Consider the following 11,142-nt stretch of genomic DNA (forward strand, 5'->3'; position numbering starts at 1 on the left):
TTAAATGCAGTATAAATGTATGTTGACCCTTTTTTATTGCTTAGAGGGGTGGACGAGCTCACAGCCCGCCTGGTATTAAGTGGTTACTGGAGCCCATAGACATCTACAACGTAAATGCGCCACCCACCTTGAGATATAAGTTCTAAGGTCTCAGTATAGTTACAACGGCTGCCCCCACCCTTCAAACCGTAAAGCATTACTGCTTCACGGCAGAAATAGGCGGGGTGGTGGTACCTACCCGAACGGACTCACAAGAGGTCCTAGTAACCTTGTGATTCATCTTAATCACTCCCTATTCGACCTGCGAACTTGTACATCTAAAGTACTACCGCGTTAGGAAGTTGTGTTGTATATACCTACTCGTAACGCTAACAGCCTAAACATGCTTAAAGGGGCTCTGTAGTGTAAGCTTTTGCCGGGCATCGAACCGTGCTTTCGGAAACTTGGTTGAATGCTCAAAGTTATTATGTTTTCCATTAAGCATTCCTGAGAATTTCGGGTATTAAAGGGCGAGCTTTGCGTATCGTGTTTTAGTTCTTTGAACCGTATGACTTATTGTTATTTAGTTAATATAATCGAATGACTTGTACCCATTAGATCTATTTTTGTGAATTGTGTGAAGTTTACGGAATATCGAATGTCTCTCTCTAAGTTTGAGAAGAGTATTATTTATTTAATTGGAAAAATAGTGGACATAATTTGATCTTTTTCCACGCTTACGTCCTTTGGAAGTTTGTGGTTCAAATGAATATGGAATATCAATAAAACAGCGGTGACAGAGATGAAAAAATACGATGTTATAAAATTAATTTCTATGTAGAATAGTTAACGAATTAACTATACTATTACTATAATCATAAATATGTATTATTACCATTTTGGTAAATTAAATTCTACCTTATTACGTATAACTAAAATTTTGCTACTAAACCTGGTGTACAAAACGGTCGTTGTAAAAACCTGACCGCTATCGAACGCAAAAAAAATGTTCAAAAGAATTGCAAATATCATTCGTTTGCAATTTGCAAATATGATGTAGTTTATTTAAAAAAAAAACGACCTAGTAACAAATTGTTTATGTCCTATGAAATTTAGTAGTTTAGTAAATGTATTTTTTTGGCCGCGTAGGCAACCGAGCATACGTCCCACCTGATGATGAGTGGTTATCGTCGCTCATGGATGTCAGTAATGCAAGAGGCAGAGCCAACCCTCTGCCTACCGCTTGATACTCACACAAGCCTTGTTTGAAGAAGGACTAGTCATAGCGCTCGGGAAACACCGTGGAGGGGAGCTTATTCCAAAGCTGGATGGTACGTGGCAAAAAAGATATCTGGAAACGCATTGTGGATGAACGCAGTGGCTCAAGGTAGTATGGATGAACTCTACTCCCTGTATTTTTAACAACCACCTTAGAATAATACCACTGTCCTACTACCTATTTGTGTCACAATGCATTCGTGCTTTCTGATCTGAAGCATAAGAGATATATTGAAATTAAGACTAATATCGTACAGTGAGTATTAACTTTATTATATCGTCTAGCCAGTTATAAAAATATGAAGGTATACAAAACAGGCCTTTTCACTAGCTCTAAGAACGAAAAGGAAAAAAATAAAATCGTAGCGAGCGCATCAGCCACTCTTTGAATTCGAACAGTTCCAAGTTGCACTCGAAAACACAATGAGTCTTTTCATCGTGTTTATCAAGGCCAAAATCCGTGTTCCATCATCAGCAAAACGAATAAAACGTGTTATTGCTCCGGCGGCAGAGGAGATACCGCAGGGGCACTGGATAGACTATTGTGCTTCAAGTGGGCCAATTCTCCCATTGAACCCGTACTTGCGCCATCCGCCATGTAAACAACATAGAAGCGAGAAAAATTTTGAGCAGTTCTGGATGTGGCATTAACTTCGGAATTTGAAAATAATATGTTTTCTACAAATGTCAGATGAATGTACCTATGTATCAAGTGAATTGTAGAAATCGAAATGTTACTTATTCGTTGTTAAATAGCTGTCCTTGTTTAAATATTTATTTTCAAAGGTTTTCATTGCTACTATAGGCAATACTTTTAAAGGAAGAAGACGAAAAGAAATTTTTGAATTTTTATGTATTTATGTATGCATATACGTTAAATATCTTACGTATCTAAGAAGTTAAATCGTTAATATCACTATTTCACTTCAAGTCTAATTGCAGAATAATCGGTTCCGATTAATTATGTTTTTCTTAAATAAATACATTCACAAATTTTCATCTCAATAAAACATACCGTATCTAATCATTATCAATCCGTTCACATTCACAGAAATTAGATTGTGTTTTCATTGCTCAAACGCAGTGAATAGCACTGCGTGCGTTTTTTGCTCCATTGTACGGGTCTCTCCACCACTTTAAGCTGTTCGGTGCAATGATCACGGATGGCCAACCGAGAACTGACGAGTTAAAACGGGTTACCAGATTCTAAACGTATGTTATACGGGAACTTTTATGATTTCGTAATATTTACTTCATCATGCAAATCTTGTGTTAATATAATGTTGCTTTAGTTTTATCATCGCGTATTTTTGTTAAACTTTTAACGTGAATGAATTTCTGATAAAATTCTGTTAAAATTGTTTTATGTTAACGAAATTGTGGGCACCTACACTTACGTGCTCACAATATGCCCTAGAGTCTTTTATTACGAAAATTATACATTGATCAAATAAACCGAAATGGTCTTACTCTTTTTTTATTGACCTTGTAGACAGACGAACATTCGGCCCATCTGGCGGTGAGCGGTTACTGTCGTCCATGGACTTCAGCAATGCTGGGGGCAGAGCCAAGCCGCTGCCTACCGTTAAATACTTTCCACCCCGTTTAAAGAAGGACATATCATATTCAGAGTGACACTTATTTTTTTAATTGGTTATGGCTGCTGTTTGTCCAAAAGCCTTTACAGATACGCCTGGATGGATGAGCATGCTCGAGGAGTCTATTTGAAGGGCTTATTCTGTTTAGACTCGTGGCTATTCCCAGGACCTATGGTCCATATAATCGCTGTTAGACCGTGACTCCTGTGCCATGCGCCGCGTAACAAATCCTGAATTATCAAATGTACTACATAAATGATGAAATACAGTTTTATAGTCAAATGAATTCAACTAAAACGAGAACAAAGTAAATTAATTTGATCTTCGTTCTTTGTTTCAACATTATAATTAACTTCAGTAGTAGTGGATTTTACTCATTCATAATAGTACATTTTTGGTCTTCTTGATACCGATAAATATAATACGCATTAATATCTAATAAAAATCTCGCTATCACAAAGAAAAACTATGTAGTTGTTTTAATGTATAGAAAAACTCGTAACATTTCAACATTAAAATGAAAAAAAGTACAATAATATTCCAAAATTAAGAAAAAAAACCGAAGTCAGAATAAATTGTACGGAGACTCTGGTAACACTGTCGAATGAGAACTTGAATTTTTAAAGAAAATACACTCAACGTCAACTGAACCCGAGTAATACGATTATAATTGTGTTCGGTTATACAAAAGTTGTTTGTATTGCTTACGTTAAACTTGAACCCAAGGATAAGGCTTCGCGAACTACTTTAGATTGTCGCGGAATATTCGAAAATCAAGATCCGTGCATCAAGTATCTGCATCTTTTTATAATTATTATTGTTTTTTCCTGCTTATGTTGATAGCCATGAGAGGCTATTTCAGCTTCGCCCTAACATGTAGGTGATCTCACGGGGCTCAAACCGGATTATTGCTAGTACTGGCCCTGGCAAGAGCAGTGCTTCGCAGAATCTTCAACCGGATCGGAAACGCGACCCACTGAAAAGATCCGGTGAGAAACTCAGTGGGCTGTGTCTGTGGGTTAAGTATCAGCATCAGCTAGCGTTAGATTATCTGCTATTTTTGTAACGATAACAACTACTATATTTGTTTTAATGTTATCAAAGTAATTATAAATTAAATTTTAACGTTTAAATCCTCGAAGGGACTATATATTCTTACTAGACGACTGAAAAGTGAAAGGAGGGTTATGTTTTGTATTATTTTTCGATTATTTGCTTTCTTTTGCTTCCCGCTGTCGTTTTTATGATTTTTCCTAATAAAATGCTTAGTTTGTATTTATGTTGATTTCTCTGTAAAAATATCACATCAGAATCGTAGTGAAAAGTAGTGTACTGTTATCTACTCATAATATTTGTTAAACGTTCAACTGTATCTATTAATTAATACTATATCTTCCCCTTTATGATTTTTGCGCAACATTAAATAGAACATCTTCTGCTTTCATGAAAATTCAAGTCTCGACTCTAGTTAATTTAACAATGTTATGAAATTGCATTGAAAGCTTCACTCAAGTTTTTGTAACGTATTTAACGAGAACGAATAGACATAAGGTTCGTCAAAATCAATTAAGATCCTACGACTTTAGCATACTTAGATGTGCGATCTCAACAAATGCAGAATTATATCAACTTTATTGGTAGTACCGTATTATTTTTTGTTAAAAACATGGAATTAGGTATGTTTATTATAGTTTAATTTAACGCTATGTAAAGGAAGACTGTAGCAATTGTGTGCATCTGATTTTAAAAACAAGATGTATTATAATTGAGTGCTCAAAATTAAATAATATTTTAGAGCGTTTTCTTGGTGGCGTTTGCCTCTTGGCCAAATATTAAGTACTAGGGTTAAATGTTACCTAACTCAAATTACCTATTTAACAAATCACTTGTCTTAGTTTTCTCCGAAGCATTCAACTTTATTTATTTATTTTTTATTGCTTAGATTGGTGGACGAGCTCACAGCCCACCTGGTGTTAAGTGATTACTGAAGCCCATAGACATCTATAACGTAAATGCCGCCACCTACCTTAAGTTATTTCGCAAATTACAATTTTGTTTGATTTTTATTACATGATGTTATTCCTTCACCGTGGAAGTCAATCGTGAACATTTCTTAAGTACGTATTTCATGAGAAAAGCTGGCACCCGCCAACGGGATTCGAAGACCGGTGCATAGCTATATACGAGTGTATCGGACGCCTTATCCTTTAGGCCACGACGATTTCAACAACTAAATACAGTACGCTTAGACAGTATTCTGTATGCCTATACCAAAAATAGAACATACGAATAAATATTCTTTATAATCTTATCTAAATACTAAATGGAAAATATTCCGCATAACACCACTCAATACATTCAGTACCTCTGGACAAGATTTTTGCATACCGATATGGGGAGTTTCGGTATTTAAGGCAGGTGGTATTTTATTTACCCCCTCGGTTGGGTGGAGCAAGATCCTGCAATAAAGACCGTGCACCATGCGTGCCTGTGATACGGAAAATTCCGACTGTTTTAACGTTACACGATTTCAGCTCTTAAAATTATTAAAAATAAGGTATTTTTTGGAAAACTCGAAGAGGTTTCTCGAATGAGAAGGGACCCGTTTTCCCCCATCGTAAACACAGGGTTGTATTTTCATGAAGATTATTGAACGTTCCGCTTACAGATAGGTTCTTTGTTTGGGTGCAGAGCGTCCAAACAAAAGTGGTCTGCAAACTCATGTTGGACAGTAAAATTCTGAATGCAAGCAAACATGAAAATTTTTAATAAATAAAAAATATTGAAATAGAGAGGTTTTACATTTTACAAACACATAACAGAAACCATTCACTGTGCGTCGAAACAATTATTTTGAACAAATATTAATCGATATTCGACAGAAATTGGGTGACAAAATTTTTCGCAAAAAGAATTCTATCTTCACTATCGACCTGATTCCCAACTTGAGACCTGAATGTAAGGTTGAAATCCTATATTATATATAATAATACAAGTTAATTAGAGTCAGCGCCTAATCTCGAATGTTTGATGAAATAAATGTAATATAAATTAAATAATTTAAACCTAAATATTAAATATTATAAGCTGAAACAAGTCGGCACTGAATTTGTAAAATAAAGGTTCTATCTGTACCTATTTCTCCCTGAAGCTTTTAAGTGTGAAATGTGAAAAAACGGAATATCTTTCATAATTCTATTCGGTAGATCTTCTTTACTCACGAGTTTTTTTTGCACTTGTTTGTGCTATAATCTGGCTTTATGTTCGTTTCATTATTAAACTGTTCCTTAACGAAACATTTTTCAACCTTCTACATTTTAAATTTAATCTTTGTTGAGATAAGGAAACTCATAGTGGGGTGCCTGGCAGAAAACCTCCCCGAGTGTTCAGTGGCTGCTGGTCCTTTTGTTTTCTTGAGAGGACGAGCAGGCGCTGGGCCGGTGCACCCTGGGCGTGGGCAACAATCTCCTCGTGAGGGGTGAGAAAGAGGAGATTGTTGCCCACGGCGAATTTCTGCCGGGGCGGAGGAGTCGCTCCCGAGGGCTCTCTATCTGCGCTCTGCAGCTGCAGAGTACACGACTAGGGAGCAAGGAGGGGTAGACCACGGGCTGTTTTACAGTTCGTGGCCTAGGGGTCTCCGCTACGTGTACGTCGCGGTGATCGAGGTGGAGAAGACCGTGGGTTGCTCCTCAACCTGCGGCCTAGGGGCATCCGTGGCGAGGTGATTAAACCACGGTGCCGGGTGGTGGCTAGTTTAAGTTAGTTTAGTTTAGCTAGTTCATATATATATATAAAAAAAAAAAAAAAAAAAAAAAAAAAAAAAAAAAAAAAAAAAAAAAAAAAAAAAAAAAAAAAAAAAAAAAATTGCTTGTAGATACCGACCAGCGGGCGGTATATCCTGCACCGGAGGCATCTGCGGGCCTCGGGAGGATCAAACACCCTCCCAAAAAGAGCGGCCACATCGCCTTGGGGAAGTTATGTGCGTACCACCCACTTCTTTAATATGAAAATGGCTAACTATGAGAGAGATTTGTCATGCGACCCGGCTGACGCCCGGCGCTCGCAGGTACCCGGGCCTGCGAGTGATAAATTGGTTACCGATGGACGCGCAGGAGTAGGCGACCAGGCCCCTGTTGCTGATAATATTACTGGAAGCAGTTATTTTGAAAATATTGACGGAGGACCGCGTGGGTCGTCTTCCGTTAGAAAACGCTCACGCGACAATGCTCCAGTGGGAGATGGGTCGGTGGATCTGTCCTCAGATGAGGAAGGCTTGCTGCCCCCCAAGAAATTACCGACCACGAGGAGAGGTCGGCAGGCTTCGAGAGGAGTGAGTGCTTCACGGCCGCGGAGGAACGCACAGGGTAGGTTCGTGTGCTCCAATACTCCGGCTGCCAGCAAAGCAGATAGTGACATGGGGGTCACTACCGAGGACCCTGGTGGCGAGAGCTGTGCCTCGCTAGGGAGCTCAAAGGCGGAGATCAACGCCGCCCGAAGAGAGCAGCGCAAAGCTGTCGCGGCCGACGAAGTGTCGGAAATGGCCCGACGCGCACGCGAGCGACGCGCTACTCTAGCGGCGGAAGGGGGGGAACCATCTGCGGTGGCCCTAAGTCAGCTTGCCTTGGACGGGGTGGACTTAGTCCTGAAGGTTGCCACCAAATCCGGCAGCCTGAAGGGCACGTTTACTCGCGGTCTGAAAGAAGCTGCCGCGGACATTAAGGAGGCGATTGGCATCCTCCTCAACAGGACGGCCTCTGACGAGGTTGCGAAGTTGCAGGAGGAAAACAGCCGTCTCCGAAATGATATGGAGGACCTCCGGCGACGAGTCACTGCGTTGAGCGAGCAGCAGCAGCGGCGTACGTCCACTGATGCCGCATCGGTAGTGACCCCGGCTCCCGCACCGAGACCGACAAGCACTCATACCGACGACGAGGTCGAGCGCATTGTCCGGCTCTGTATGCTCCAGTGCGGGAGCATGGTCAATGCTCGTATGGAGGCAATTTCTCGGCGCCTCCCTGCGGAAATCCTCCGTCCGCCACTAGCGGCCGATACACGGCGGAGGGCTGAGGAGCCGCCGAGACCTAAGCCTAGGGAGGGGAAGCCCGCGGAGGGTGTCAAAAAGCCCGTCGAGGGAGCCCCATCGAGCGATCAGCCCACGACTGCTGGGTCTAAGGGTGAGACCTGGGTTACAGTCGTGGGCCGCAAGAAGGCACGCAGGGTCGCCAAGGCGGCCTCAGCAGCAACGCATGCCCCCGGCCAAACCGCAAAGGCGGTTGCGCAGCCTGCGCGGCGGGCTGCCAAAGGCGGTCGCAAAGGACCGGAGATACGTGCTCCGCGTTCCGAAGCTGTGACGCTCACGCTACAGCCCGGAGCTGCGGAGCGCGGCGTAACGTACCAGTCGGTCATCGCCGAAGCAAAGGCCAAGATCAAATTATCAGATCTTGGTCTTCAGGCCGTCACCCACAGGCAGGCTGCCACGGGTGCACGGTTGTTCGAGGTGGCTGGTACTACGAGTGGCAGTGCCGAAAAGGCGGACGCTCTGGCCGCCAAGATGAGGGAGGTCCTCAGCCCCGAGGACGTCCGGGTCTCCAGGCCAATGAAAACCGCAGAGGTGCGGATTGCTGGACTGGATGACTCCGTGACCTCTGAGGAGGTGGTAGCGGCCGTTGCCCGAAGTGGAGAGTGTCCATCGGACAAGGTGCGGGCCGGCGATATACGCACCGATGCCACCGGACTCGGCGTGGTCTGGGTTCGGTGCCCTGTAGCGTCGGCGAAAAAGATCGCCTTAAGCGGCAGATTGCTGGTTGGCTGGGTTGCAGCGAGGGTGAAACTTCTACAGCCCCGGGCTTTGCGGTGTTTCCGGTGCCTGGATAAGGGGCACGTCCGGGCAAAGTGCACCGCTGAAGTTGACCGCAGTGACCTTTGTTATCGCTGCGGTCAGCCCGGCCACAAGGCGGCTCAGTGTTCCGCGGCGCTCAACTGCAGCTTGTGTTCAGCTGCAGGGAAGCCAGCGGGACACAGGCTGGGTGGAGGAGCCTGTGGCGCACCAGCCAGCAAGGCCAAGAAGAAGAAGAGGAACTCAAAACCTGCCGGGGAAACCTCGCCACCCCCGCAGGCTAGTAGCTCCGTAGCCGACTCCCGGCCCAGGACCGTTGCCGAGGGAATGGAATGTCAATAATGGCACAATTCCATTTCCTCCAGGGCAATATCAATCACTGTGCCAGAGCTCAGGATATTTTACTCCAGAGCATGGCAGAGTGGTCGATCCACGTGGCTGCGGTCGCCGAACCGTACTTTGTCCCCGCCCGTGACAACTGGCTGGGGAGCATTGACGGCTTGGTGGCCATTATCGGCCAGACTCTGATCAACCCGTCTCGGGGCCGCGGCTGGGTTGCTGCGGTCTCGGACGGTATCGGCATTGTAGGGGCGTATTTTTCTCCCAACAAGAGTCTCGCCGACTTTGAGGGGTTCCTCGTCGAGTTGGGCGCCGTCGTAGGCCGCTATCACCCTCGTCCCGTTCTGGTGCTCGGGGATCTCAACGCCAAGTCATCGGCGTGGGGATCTCCGGTCACTGACCATCGGGGCGAGGTGCTAGAAGAGTGGGCGGTGACAACTGGTCTGGTCGTCCTGAATCGGGGTTCGGAATACACGTGCGTGCGGCAGCGGGGCGGCTCGATAGTGGACGTCTCGTTTGCTAGCCCCTCTGTCGCCAGCCGAGTCCGCGACTGGCGTGTCGCCGTGGAGGTGGAGACGCTGTCGGACCATCGGTATATCCGGTTCGACGTCTCTGCCCAGACCGCGAGCGGCCGCCAGCCAACCGCCCCGATTAACGACGGCCCACGCTGGGCACTTAAGCGCATCGACGAGGAGCTACTCGAGGAAGCTGCCTTAGTCCAGTCCTGGATTTGGGAGTCGACAATGAACAGTCCCGTCGACGTCGAAGCGGTGGCGCTGTGGTTTCGAGGGGCGATGACGCAGATCTGCGACGCGTCCATGCCCCGTGTCCACCAACAGTCCGCAAGGCGCCAGGTGTACTGGTGGACCGACGAGATCGCGCGGCTGCGCGTTGAGTGCGTCGCGGCTCGCCGCCGGTACACGCGATACCGGAGACGACGTCGACGGGATTCCGTCGAGGAAGACGCGCTGTATGAGGCGTACCGCGCGTCTAAGGAGACTCTGTGGCTGGCCATCGGCGACTCTAAGTCGCGTGCCAGGGAGGAGCTGCTGGGGTCCCTAGATCGGGATCCGTGGGGGCGCCCCTACCGTTGGGTACGGGGCAAGTTGCGTGCCTGGGCGCCTCCACTGGCGCAAAGCATGCAACCCCAGTTGCTAGAAGCGGTTGTATCGGCCCTCTTCCCTGAGCGAGCGGAATACGTTTCCCCGGCGATGGCTTCACCCTCAGCCACAGACTCTCGAGAAGAGGAAAGCACCGATGTCCCCGAGGTGACGCAAGCAGAAATGAGAGCGGCCGTGTCGCGACTCCGGTCTAAGAACACGGCCCCGGGACCCGACGGAGTTCCTGGTCGAGCACTCGTCCTGGCTCTGAAGGAGCTAGAGCCCCAGCTGAGGGGGCTCTTTACGGCATGTCTCGAGCAGGGTCAGTTTCCTAGTGTATGGAAGGAGGGGAAGCTGGTCCTGCTCAGGAAGGAGGGGCGCCCCGCGGACTCGCCGTCCGCGTATCGGCCCATAGTGCTGCTCGATGAGGCGGGCAAACTTTTTGAGCGCATTATCGCAGATCGCCTCGTCAGCCACTTGTGCAGGGAGGGGCCGGACCTGGATGACAACCAATTTGGTTTTCGTCGGGGGCGCTCCACCATAGACGCCATCATGCGCGTGAGGGCCCTGGCGGAGGAGACGGTGTCCCGGGGTGGGGTGGTACTGGCGGTGTCTTTAGACATCTCCAACGCTTTCAACACCCTACCCTGGAGTTGTATTCGGGAGGCTCTGAAATACCATCGCGTGCCTCCCTACCTCCGCCGCACGGTAGGGGCTTATCTGGAGGGTAGATGCGTCACTTATCGGGGACGTGACGGTGCCGGTCGGCACCTCATGTCGTGCGGTGTTCCACAGGGATCGGTCTTGGGACCGCTCCTGTGGAACATCGGCTACGACTGGGTGCTGAGAGGCGAGCTCCCGTCGGGCGCCAACTTGACGTGTTATGCGGACGACACGCTTGTCACTGCCCGGGGGAGCTCGCACAGGGAAGCGACGTTGATAGCCGCGGCTGCGGTGTCACTGGTGGTGAACCGCATCCGGCGCCTGGGCCTGGAGGTGGCCCTAAACAAGT

The sequence above is a fragment of the Bombyx mori genome, chromosome 1, assembly GCF_030269925.1.
Source record: "Bombyx mori chromosome 1, ASM3026992v2".
Classification (NCBI taxonomy): Eukaryota; Metazoa; Arthropoda; class Insecta; order Lepidoptera; family Bombycidae; genus Bombyx; species Bombyx mori.